This window comes from Olea europaea, unplaced genomic scaffold, assembly GCF_002742605.1.
Source record: "Olea europaea var. sylvestris unplaced genomic scaffold, O_europaea_v1 scaffold1204, whole genome shotgun sequence".
Lineage (NCBI taxonomy): Eukaryota > Viridiplantae > Streptophyta > Magnoliopsida > Lamiales > Oleaceae > Olea > Olea europaea.
The window spans coordinates 1,799-14,298 of record NW_019229462.1 but is presented as its reverse complement, the minus strand read 5'-3'; positions in this window follow the sequence as shown (position 1 = coordinate 14,298).

Genomic DNA, 12,500 nt, shown 5'->3' with positions numbered 1-12,500 from the left:
AGTTCAGAGACATTTGGACAAGTTTAGTCTGTGGTGGAAATTCAGTTTGTTACAATTCCTCTTGTGTTAGGCTCTTGGTCAGTTTCGAACTTTACTCATGGAAGTGTTGATGATTGTGCTTTGCCACTAATTTCAGTAGATACACTTTGTTTTGGTGCTAGTGGACTCATGGACCGTAGGAGTAGTGGTGTCAATAATGTCTGTAATGCCTTAGGGATCGTTGAAGGTGACAGTTCTAGTAAGGGACCTTCTGATCGTGCATTTGGTATGGTTTCTGCTATAGGGTGTGCTTCGACCCTGTCCAGTGATTATTAATTCCAAGTGGAATTTTGTGAACCCAGGTTTGGGTTGGGTGTCGTTTGTGGAAGCTAGGCAGAGGAACATGTTTTCGCGGTGAGTCTGGTTACTGTGTTGAGGAGCTTGGTTATTCTGATGCAGACGGATCATTTCTCAAGGTGGAAAATTTTGGAACTTTGTTCATTGCACCAGAATTTTGAGTCAAAATGAAGATTGTTGAGTTTTATGGCTCAAAATTAGGTTAGAAGATCATGAAGATCATGTTATTGGCGTATTGGAATTCTTGCATAGGAAGATATCAAAGTAGTATCCATGAAGAAGGAAATAAAATCCTACTCGGAGACTATTGCATGCGACCACACAGGTTAATGCATGTGGTCACACCAGTGCATGCAAGGAATTCTTTTTGGCCAAATGTCTGCTCCATGCGGTTGCATGGAACTAAACCCTGTGGCCGCATGGTTCGGTTTTTTGGCTTCGGTGAATTTTGTATGTTTTACGCATTTTTAACCTAGTTTGCATATTTTCTCCTATTTTTAGGGTTTGGTTCGTGTACTATAAATATAGACTCCTTTTTCTAGTATTGCTGAAGCCACAATTGCAATAGTTCTCTCCTTTCATAGTCTTTGAATAAAATAACATCGTTCCTCTACTTAAATTGCCTTTTGATATTTTACTTTAATCTTGTTCTTGTTTATTTTGTGATCTTTATTTATACTTCATATTGGGTTCATCAAATCTCAATTCTTACATTGTCTTCATCGGCTCCAACAGAATCATCCATGCGGATGATGTTCTATAGAATATCATAATACTATAGCTAGCTTGCTTGCTCACTCAACAATTTTCACTGGATTGTGATGAGATCTACCAACGTTTGTCAACTTTTAGCACATTACACAATCCCAAAATATGGTGCTGTAAATGAAAATAATCTTCAATTTTTTGTACAGAAATACGGATTTCAAATCTAGCTTTGTTTTAAAAACAATTTTACATTTCTATAAAATATTTTTTATTATTATCAAATGAGACATGTACTTAAAGATGTTAAATATTGGTATGAAATCATTGTGATACCTAAAAACTTGGTGTCCAAAAGATCACACAAAATGCATATATATATATACGGAAATGATCTCCTTAGCACCATGCTTAGGTGGCACAATACATGGGTAGATAGTTATTGTGCCACCTAAGTATGGTGCTTAGCATATTTTATTTGAATTCTACAGCTAATTACATCTATACAGACCCATATATATAGTAATGATCTCCTAAGTACCGTGCTTAGTTGGCACAATACATGGGTGGGTAGTTATTGTGCCACCTAAGCACGGTGTTTAGGAGATCAAATCCACCTATATATATATGGGTTCGTATAGATGTAATTAGCTGTAAAATTTAAATGAAATTGAAACCTATTTGCAAGAGACATCCCATGTGGCAAATCATAAACGAAGCGAATCTCTCATCTTTTTGTGTGCTTTGTTGCAGTCGACTTAATTAACGGTGCGATTCCCAAATAGTTGTGTCGTCTAACCATTATTCAACTATTGATGGCTTTCTAACGCAGCATAATTTTTATTTTTTTTCACGTTTTTAGATTTATTAAGCTTGGCAAAACTTTTAATTTACTAAATGGTCAAAAATCATTTCTGTTCATGCAATTTGTAGGATTTATAATTTATATCTATTTTATATCCACTCATTTCATAAAATTTACAGCTTATAATCTCAAAAGAAAAAAAATACACACTATCGAAGATACACTTAATATTTTGGATTTGAAAATTTTAAATTTCAAATCCTCAATCAATAATTCTATTAGAAACCGAACAAGGATTGTGTATTTTTTTATATCACTTGTTGGGTCTTGGGATGAGGTATATGACAAGATATGAAGTATCATGGCTAGCTATGAGGTTTGAAATTTGTAGAACGAAAAAGGAAAAAGAAATGTTATAGATTGAAAGATACTTTTTACGAAAGTCTTTCAAAACCTTTGGATGAATGAAAGACTTTTTATGAAATTTTATATTTCTACATTCTATGCAAAAATTAGTATGTGGAGGATTTCATAATTATTGGGAGAAACAACACATTAAGTGGAGCATTTCTTGCTGAGATGTCTCCATGAAATTGCTGTTCTATTTTTTAAATTTGGACTATGGTCCCAAGATTCAAACGCTAGATAAGTTAAATCGATTTTCATTTCTAGAGGGGAGTTAATAATAATGATGATGATGATGATGATGATGATGATTCATTATTAATTTTTTATTTTATTTTTAATTACATGTAGCAACTTATAAAAATAGGAAAAATTGCAGCACTGGTCTCAACCTATTGCTCAAGTTAATTTGGTCCATAAGCTCTAAAATAAGCAAGTTCTGCAAATTTGCATCATAATTTTACAACGATCCTCAATGACAAAAACTGACTCCAAGATCTCAAACGTCCTACTCTTTGAAGCTATTGACAGGGTACATTTCAATGAGAATCGCAACATGATAATATAGGTATTTGGACTCATTATATTTGTGGTTGAGCACCAATATTATAAAATCTGGTGACCAACTTGATGCTCAAACTACACATTGGCAATCAGTAGTGCAATTCTCTGTAAAATTATGGTAAATACGAAGAATTTCTTTAAACTGATTTGTAATCAATATGGCCACCTTTTGTGCCAAACTGCTAGGGGATTTGTATCGATTCATCTCTACTGTCCCCATTATCAACCTTGGAACTACGATTTGCAACTTGTCCTTCTTGATCCATCATTAGGAAGGAACATAGACTTGTCTCTAATCCCAACTAATGCAAGTAGAATAATAAACGCTAACGAATAAGGAATTTACTGGATAACTAAAAACAATTCTTCATGATTTTATTCAATATTCAAAACCAACCATCTGCAATAAAATCCTAATTAACTTCCTATTCGAACAGCAAATCATAACTAAACTCTTGAATAATAAAAACTCGTGAAGGCCTAATATATTTTGAACAATAAATCATAACTAATCTTTTACATAGATGCAAACTCTTGAAACCTAGTTAATCAAAATAAAATTCTAGACAGAAAACAACAAAAGATTATTAAATGAATTATAACTAAACAAATAAAGCATTAAATTAAACATTTTATTTTGCATCACTTAGTATACGTTAAACTGATTAACAGTGTTCCATTCGAAAGATGTAAGACGAGAATTCATCATATATCTTTAATTACAATTTTACCTTCCCTGCTGTATCTAAAGGTGGGACGGGGTTCCATTGTCATGAACGCAATCATGGGTTGAAAATTCCTTTTCAAATTCCGATTGGTGTGAAAGATGAAGATCCCATCTGGTAATCTATATTCAAAATGATAACAATGTATCTTTCTCAGTTGATTCAACGTTCAATTAACAAATAGTAATTGATAGACAGTCCATATAATTTACTGAATAACTATTGACAGCTTTTCTCCATACAATATAAATTATAAATTACTATGTTCCATTCACAGCTAATTATGGATCGTAAGGAATCAGATTTTTAATTTAAATTTTCAACTCCTCTTTCACTCAATTCTTCTATGGCCAAAATGATAATTAATTCTAGAATCATCGAATTCGTAGATGGGTTGAAAATGTTGATGGTCCCAACTATCAAATTTGGCGTTTCTATCAATTTTGGCGTTTACTAACTATTAAGAAACATCCCCTATATATAAGACAACTCTGTAAAGAGAGATCATATCTATATAATATTATTAGGGGCCAATGTTATTAATGAATCATCCATGCGGATGACGTTCTAGAGAATATCAGAATATTATAGCTAGCTTGCTCACTCACTCAACAATTTTCACTGGATTGTGATGAGATCTACCAACGTTTATCAACTTTTAACACATTACACAATCCCGAAATATGGTGTCGTAAATGAAAATAATCTTCAATTGTTTGTACAGAAGTATGGATTTCAAATCTAGCTTTTTTTTAAAAACAATTTTACGTTTCTATAAAACATTTTTTATTATTATAAAATGAGATATGGATTTAAAGATGTTAAATATTGGTATGAAAACACCACTTTGAATCTCCTCAATCAGATGTCAATAGTGAAAGTTATGATGAAACTAATGCTGACTGCTCAGCTATATATATATATATATATATATATATATATTTGGTCCATATAGATGTAATTAATTAGCTGTAAAATTTAAATAAAATTGAGACCTGTTCGCAAGAGACATCCCATGCGGCAAATCATAAATGAAGAGAATCTCTCATCTTTTTGTGTGCTTTGTTACAATTGACTTAATGTTGCGATTCCCAAATAGCTGAATCGTCTAACCATTATTCAACTATTGATAGCTTTCTAACGCATCATGATTTTTTTTTTCACATTTTTTGATTTATTAAGCTTGGCAAAACTTTTGATTTATAATTTATATATATGTTATTTCCACTCATTTCATAAAATTTACAACTTATAATCTTGAAAGAAAAAAAAAAATACACTTTATCAAAGAGGAAAAAAAATACACTTTATCAAAGAGGCACTTAATATTTTGGATTTGAAAAGATTTAAATTTCAAATCCTCAATCAATTATTCTATTAGAAACCGCACAAGAATTGTGTATTTTTTTATATCACTTGTTGGGGGTCGGGATGAGTTATCGATCACAAAAAGCAAGAACACAAGAAACAAGAATTTAATTTGATAGAGGAATTGAAATGAGTGGATAATTTAAAACAAATCTTCAAGATTTTATTCAATATTCAAAATCAACCATATGCAATAAAATCCTAACTTCATATTCGAACAGCAAATCATAACTAAACTCTTAAATAATACAAACTCATTAAGGCCTAATCTATTTTGAACAATAAATCCTAACTAATCTTTTACATAAATGCAAACTCTTGAAACCTATCTAATCAAAATAAACTTCCAGACAGAAACAACAAAAGATTAACAAATGAATTAAAACTAAACAAATAAAGCATTAATAAATTAAACATTTTATCAGCATCACTTAGTGTACATTAATTAAACTGATTAATAGTGTTCCATTCTAAATATATAAGGTGAGAATTCATCATATATATATATCTTTAATTACAATTTTACTTTCCCTGCTGTATCTAAAGGTGGGACGCGGTTCCATTTTCACGATATATGGTAAGAAACAACTTTTTGTATGAAAGCAATCATGGATTGAAAATTCCTATTCCAATTCTGATTGGTGTGAAAGATGAAGATCCCATCTGGTATTCTATATTAAAAATAATATCTCACCCAGTTGATTCAACTTTCAATTAACAAATAGTAATTGTCAGGATATGACAGACAAAACATATAATTTACTGAATAACAATTGACAGCTTTTCTTCATACAATATACAATGCTGCGTTCTACTCAAAACTGATAATTGGTCGCCAGGAATCAGATTTTTAATTTAAATTTTCAACTCCTCGTTCACTCAATCCTTCTATGGCCAAAATGATAATTAATTCTAGAATCATCGAATCTGTAGGTGGGTTGAAAATATACTATAAATTTTGGCGCTTCCTAACTATTAAGAAACATCCACTACACACACCCACGCACATATATAAAATGAGATCGTCTCTAAATAATATTATCAGGGGCCAATGTTATTGTACGTTCTTGAGAATATCAGAATACTATAGCTAGCTAGCTTGCTCACTCGTTCAATAATTTTCAATGGACTTGTGATGAGATCTACCAATGTTTATAAACTTTTAACAACATTACACAATCCATATATGGTGTTGTAAGTGAAAAAAAATCTTCAATTGTTTGTACAGAAGTATGGATTTCAAATCTAGCTTTGTTTTAAAAATAGATTTAATTTCTATAAAACATTTTTTATCATTATCAAATGAGATATGTATTTAAGGATACTAAATATTGGTATGAAGTTATTGCGATACCTAAAAACTTGGTGCCCTAAAGATCACCCAAAACATATATCTATTATTTTTTTTAGGTCCATATAGATGTAATTAGCTGTAAAATTTAGATAAAATTGAAATCTATTCACAAGGGACATCCCATGTGGCAAATCATAAATGAAGAGAATCTCTCATCTTTTTGTGTGCTTCGTTACAGTTGACTTAACACAGCGATTCCCGAATAGTTGAATCATCTAACCATTATTCAACTATTGATAGCTTTCTAACAGCATAATTTCTTTTCCCAGTTTTAGATTTATTATGCTTGGCAAAATTTTTAATTTATTGAATGGTCAAACTTCATTTCTATTCATAAAATTGTAGGATTTATAAGTTATATTGTAACAATCCGAAATTTTAATATTTAGATCGTATTAAAACTTTCATGGAATTAAATAAATTATTCAAACATCACAACATGAAAATTTTTAGTTCCATCAATAAAATATATAAAAAAATATGAAAGATAATCAATTGAAGCATGTCCCAAATCCTAAATACCAAATTTCACATGGAAATAAAAACTAAAATAACGTTGAAAATAAAAGTTCATAGTCATGTTACTCCGAATTATTTTTTTTATTGAATTTCATAATTTCTTGCATCAATACTGCACCGCATTGCTCGCCAACCAACGACCCGTTTTAATCTATAAGGAGTAGAAAAAAGGTGAGTACATGAGAATACTCAACAGGACACGAAAAAAAATCATAGTGTAGTTCCGAATAAAAATATTTAAATACATGTGTCAAAAAATATCATACAAACACCATATCTTTAAAAATCGATAAGAGCTCAATAAACATAATACCTTTGGTACCGGATTACCATAACATACATATCATATCTTTAAATTTTCATAAGCATAATAATTCAACAACATGAAATAAATAATTTAAACGGGATAAAAGTAATAACACCTTGTTTGATCAAATGAATTTTTGGAAAAATAAAACCAAAATCACGTTCTAATTTTTTTTTAGCCTGTTGCTGTATTCGTAAAAATTATATGGTATAGTGAAAGGGAATCTGACTTTTTCTTTGTGGGAAATAGTTATACATACATATATATAACTATAGAAAGCAGAAATTCAATCTACCCAAAATTTCTATCCAATTCAAATAAATTAACCCATTTTAATTCAATCTCAACAATCCCATGTGGCGACCACTTCAACAAAACAAACAAAAGTAATAAAATAATATTTATTGACGACTTAGTTAAACTTCAATAACTTAGGTTTCGCATATTTGAATTAACTTTTTTTCGAGCTTTATATATATGATTAATTACGAGCTATTCAACGAGCCCCATAATGATATACTAAATATCGCTCTAACAAAATTTAATTATTTGGCTAGAATAAAATTGAATTTAATATATTGCACTTTTGCCCATCAGCTTTCAAAAATATAAAAATATAGCATAAAATACAAATAAAATTTTCTATAAATTTTCAGGGTGTTACAATCTCCCCTTCTTAAAAGAATTTTGTCCTCGAAATTTTATTTGGCTAATCAAGGAGTTTTAGATACTTAGGCTTAAACTCCTCATTTGAAGAAAAAATAATATCATCCATGTCAATCTTCTATGTATTACAACACAATTCTATTATGGCCAGCATATCATGCTGATATTCCTATTATGGTGACAAAACGTACTTCATGCTCGCATATACCAGTAAAGGAATCATGTGTTTACTTGAAATATAAATCATAAATTTAGCAGGAGAAATGTGCATGTCATCAAATCTGTGAGGCAAATTGAAAATGTAAAGTTACACAAAATATTTGAATAGGTATTTATTTCCTTCCTCATTACATACCTTAGAGTCATCAGATGGTAACTGATTGGTGGCCATTGATTACCAATGTCTTTCATATTTTTATATATTTAAGAACATTTTAAAAAAAAATTATCATATATAAAATTTATATTTCTTAAAAGATATTAATTATCAACAAATATCATGAAAATTTAAGGCAAAGCATGTAATCATTTATTATACATAACAACTAAAATTAATATAACGATTTTTTTTTAGGTATTTTCACACTGTTCACGTAACTTCAATTTGTTTTCCAAGTTATGTTAAGGATAAAATGGGAATTTACTTTTTTTAACATTGGGACTACATCGTAATTTCAGCACTAGAAAATATGGACTATATTGAAAACCCATATCAAGGAAAAAAGAAAAATGAATTCACAACCGGGCTTGTCACATATGTGGGTGCAATGCCAGATTTATCTTATTTGATTGAAGCCACATTGACAGAGGATGAGGCACATATGCTTTGTGCTTTAGTGACTGAGATGGAAGTAAAGGAGGCTACGTTAGCAATTCCCATAGATAGCTCACCTGGGCAGATGGGTTTGGATCTGGGTTCTTTATGAAATGTCGGGATATCATTAAAGATGATGTGACTTCAGCTATACAAGAATTTTTTGAAGGTAGAGACCTTCTTCGTTTCTATACATCTTCTTATATTATTCTCATTCCAAAGGTGGAGGAACCAACGGGATTCGACAAATTCAGATCTATAAGTTTATGTTCTGTTGCCTATAAGATATTTCAAAAATCTTAGTGACTCATATGGCTGCTATAATGCCATTAATTATCTCGCCCGAGCAAGGGGCTTTCATTGCTGGTAGAAGTATTTTTGAGAACATATCTTTGACTCAGGAGCTAGTGCAGTCTATGAATAAAAAAAGTGAGGGGGAAATGTGGCAGTTAAAGTGGACATGGCTAAAGTGACAGGGTGGATTGGCGGTTTTTGCAACATGTGCTACAGGTATTTGGGTTCCCGAAAGGATTTTGTTGATTGGTAGATCAATGCATAATGACCCCTTAGTACTCAATAATGATGAATAGTACTACTCAAGGTTTTTTCAAGTCTACACGTGGATTATGGCAGGGAAATCCACTTTCTCCTTATCTTTTCATCATTATGCAAGAGGTTCTGACAATGTTATTAAAAAAGAGTTTTGGTGATGGACGTATTGGTAGTTTTTCGAATCCCCGAGATGGACTTTTGATCTCTCACCTTATGTATGCAGATGATCTTGTGATATTCGCTAATGGATGTAAAAAATATTTAAAAGGTTTCATGGAGGTGTTAGCGGTGTATGAAGATTGGTTTGGAGAGCTGATTAATAAGGATAAATTGGCAAAAAAAAATTCTCTAGAACCTGCTCTTTGGTGCAAACGGGTGATATTCCACTGGTGACTGGTTTCAAAGAAGGGCATTTTCCTATGACTTATTTGGGGGTGCCAGTGGTGCAAGGAAGATTGAATGCTAGACATTTAGTGATGTGGCCCGGGGTAGGCCACAAATTGTCCAAGAATTGTTGGTTGATGACGAGGGATCGAGACCACGATTGGAGCTAATTGGAGGCCAAATGGAGGTAATAAAGGTGGCCAAATACATGTTCAGGCTATGAAATTAATGGGGGATGAAAATGTCAATAACCCAAGGTACGTTGAAGAGAGTTTAACAGCAAGTTTTGGACTTCAAAGAGTTAACAAAGCCATAGCAAAGGTGGCTGGGAAGATTAAAGGAAGCAGGCTGCAGAATTTAATTAACCATAGTCACATGCATGCAATGGGGGTTGTGTGTGTGTATATATATAGGTTAATTTCACAAACGGTCGCTTAACTTAACCAAAAATTACAAAACAGTCACTAAAGTTTAAAACTTTCATAAACGGTCACTTAAATTTCAGGTGGTTTCACTAAAGGTCACTGAAGTTTTTAAAACTTTCACAAATCGTCACTTCAGGTACCAAAATGATTCTAATTCAAACTTAAGGACCGAAATATGTGACCATAAAAATTTCAGAGGACCTCAGGTGCAAAAAATTTTCCTCCCATTTTCCTTCTCCCTTCAATTTTCGGTGGCACTTCAAGCATTTGACCCCAAAATTTGACAAACTGGTGATGTAATTTCTGCAATTGAAAGGTTACCCAGTGTTGTTTGATGATGAATTTCTGTTTCCCCATGTTTATTTATAGGTTGATCAGATTTGAGTGCTCAATTGAAATCGTTTCGATAGTCGTTCGCACGTAGAAGGTGCATGAACAGAAATTGGCTGATTCGAAATAAATTGGTGAGGACCCATATGTGCATCTTGTTCGACATGATGAGTAGAAGGTAATGTTGGTTGTTCTCGGCCGTAATTGTTGATGCCGGTGCCTGAAATTGGAGAGGAAAGTTCGTTGCCAGCTGCCTTCAAACTGATATCATTTAGATTTTGATTTAAATTGTTTTGTGATGGTATGGGACAATGTACATGTTCGTCTTGTGGAGTAGTAATAGCCTGTGATGGATTTTTGGTATGGATGGTGGTAGGTTGGCTGGAATTGGAGGAAAACCATGCGTGATTACAATTTTTTAGAACTTGAATTTCATTTCATTTTTTATGTGTTTTGGTTGATTATTGGTATAGAATTGTGGAGGGTGATGAGGAGGTGTTTGTGGTGTAAAAATCCGATGGTTTATTCGGCGGTAGGGTGCTCGATTTTGGCCTTGAATCCACCGGCGCCGGAGAATGAGAATGAACATGGAAGTGGGAGGAAAAAATTTTGCACCCAAGGTCCTCTGAAATTTGTATGGTCACGTATTTCGGTCCTTAAGTTTGAATTAGAATCATTTTGGTTCCTGAAGTGACCATTTGTGGAAGTTTTAAAAACTTCAATGACTATTAGTGAAACTGCCTAAAATTTAAATGACCGTTTGTGAAATTAACTCCTTATCATATGTGTGTGTGTGTGTGTGTATGTGTGTGCGTACGTGTGTGTGTATATAAATATATATATATGTATGTATGTATGTAAACGTATATATGTATGTATGTATGTATATGTATATATGTATATGTATGTGTGTGTGTGTGTGTGTGTGTGTATAGTGTGTGTGTATGTATATGTATATGTATGTATTTGTATGTATGTATGTATATGTATATATGAATGTGTATATAAATGTATGTATATACACACACAACCACAGAAAAGCAGCAGCTTTGGAGGGAATCCGTTTATGTGCTGGGACTAGGAAACAAAAATCAGCTGGAATAATCACAATTTCATGGCCTCAAGCTCTCTCATTCATCCCCTGTTTCAATCCCATCTTCTTCTTATGTGAAGGGTTCATTTGTTTTCCAAGGAATTGAGGAGGAGAGAGAAAAGCGATTTGGGCGATTTCACAAAACCTATTAGGGCTCGAGGTTGAATCTCGTCTGCAGACGGGATTACCATGACTACCCTCCTGCCGGTGCAACCAACAACGGTAGGGCTTTCCGATGAGCATCAGGGTGGAGTCACAATAGGTGGGTTTTCGACTGGAGTGCAACACAGCAGATCGTATTCAGAGGTTGTCAAGCCGCGTGAGAAAATTGGGATTAATCAGACAGTGATAAAAATGGATTTGGCCATCACGATGCGAGGTCCAAAATTGATTAACGGTGAGCTTGGATTTATTTTTACAGATGTGGAAGAGAAGACCCTATCTGAGGACTTACGGCTTGCTTTGGTGCTGAAATTCCTCACGGTGAGGCCAAACATTGATGAAGTTTGACGGACTGTTAACAAAGCTTGGGGTCTTCAAGTGATTCCAGTAATTAGCTACATGGATGCCTCACATGTGCTGATTCAATTGAAGAATGAGATAGATTACTTGCATGTGTGGACAAGAGAGGGTCGATCCTTGGCTGGGACGACATTTCGTCTCTTCAAATGGTCGACGGAGTTTGATCTCAATAGAGAATCTTCTATTGCTGCACAGTGGATCTTTTTGCCAAGTTTGCCGATGCATATGTATAGACCAGATTGCTTAAGAATATTGCCGACTCGATTTGGAAGATACTTGGGGACTGATCATGCAACATTGAATCGGTCTCGGGCCACAGGGGCTAGAATGTGTGTTGAAGTAGATTTGCTTGCAGAACCAGTCAGGAGTTTTCCTATTGTTAATTCATCGAAGACATTTTGGCAAGAGGTTCGATATGAGAAGCCAGGTTTCTATTGTATCAAATGTGGTCGGCAAGGTCATCCTGAATCTGTATGTCGGCTTGGACAGAGCCGTGTGCTCCCTCAAAAAGTGATGGAGAGACAGGAATGGCGCAAGAAAGAGGGGCAGGATATGGCGAAAAATAAAGATAAGGTGGATGAAATAATTGGGCAAGTGGAGATTACTCGAATTGAGAAGGGAGAATC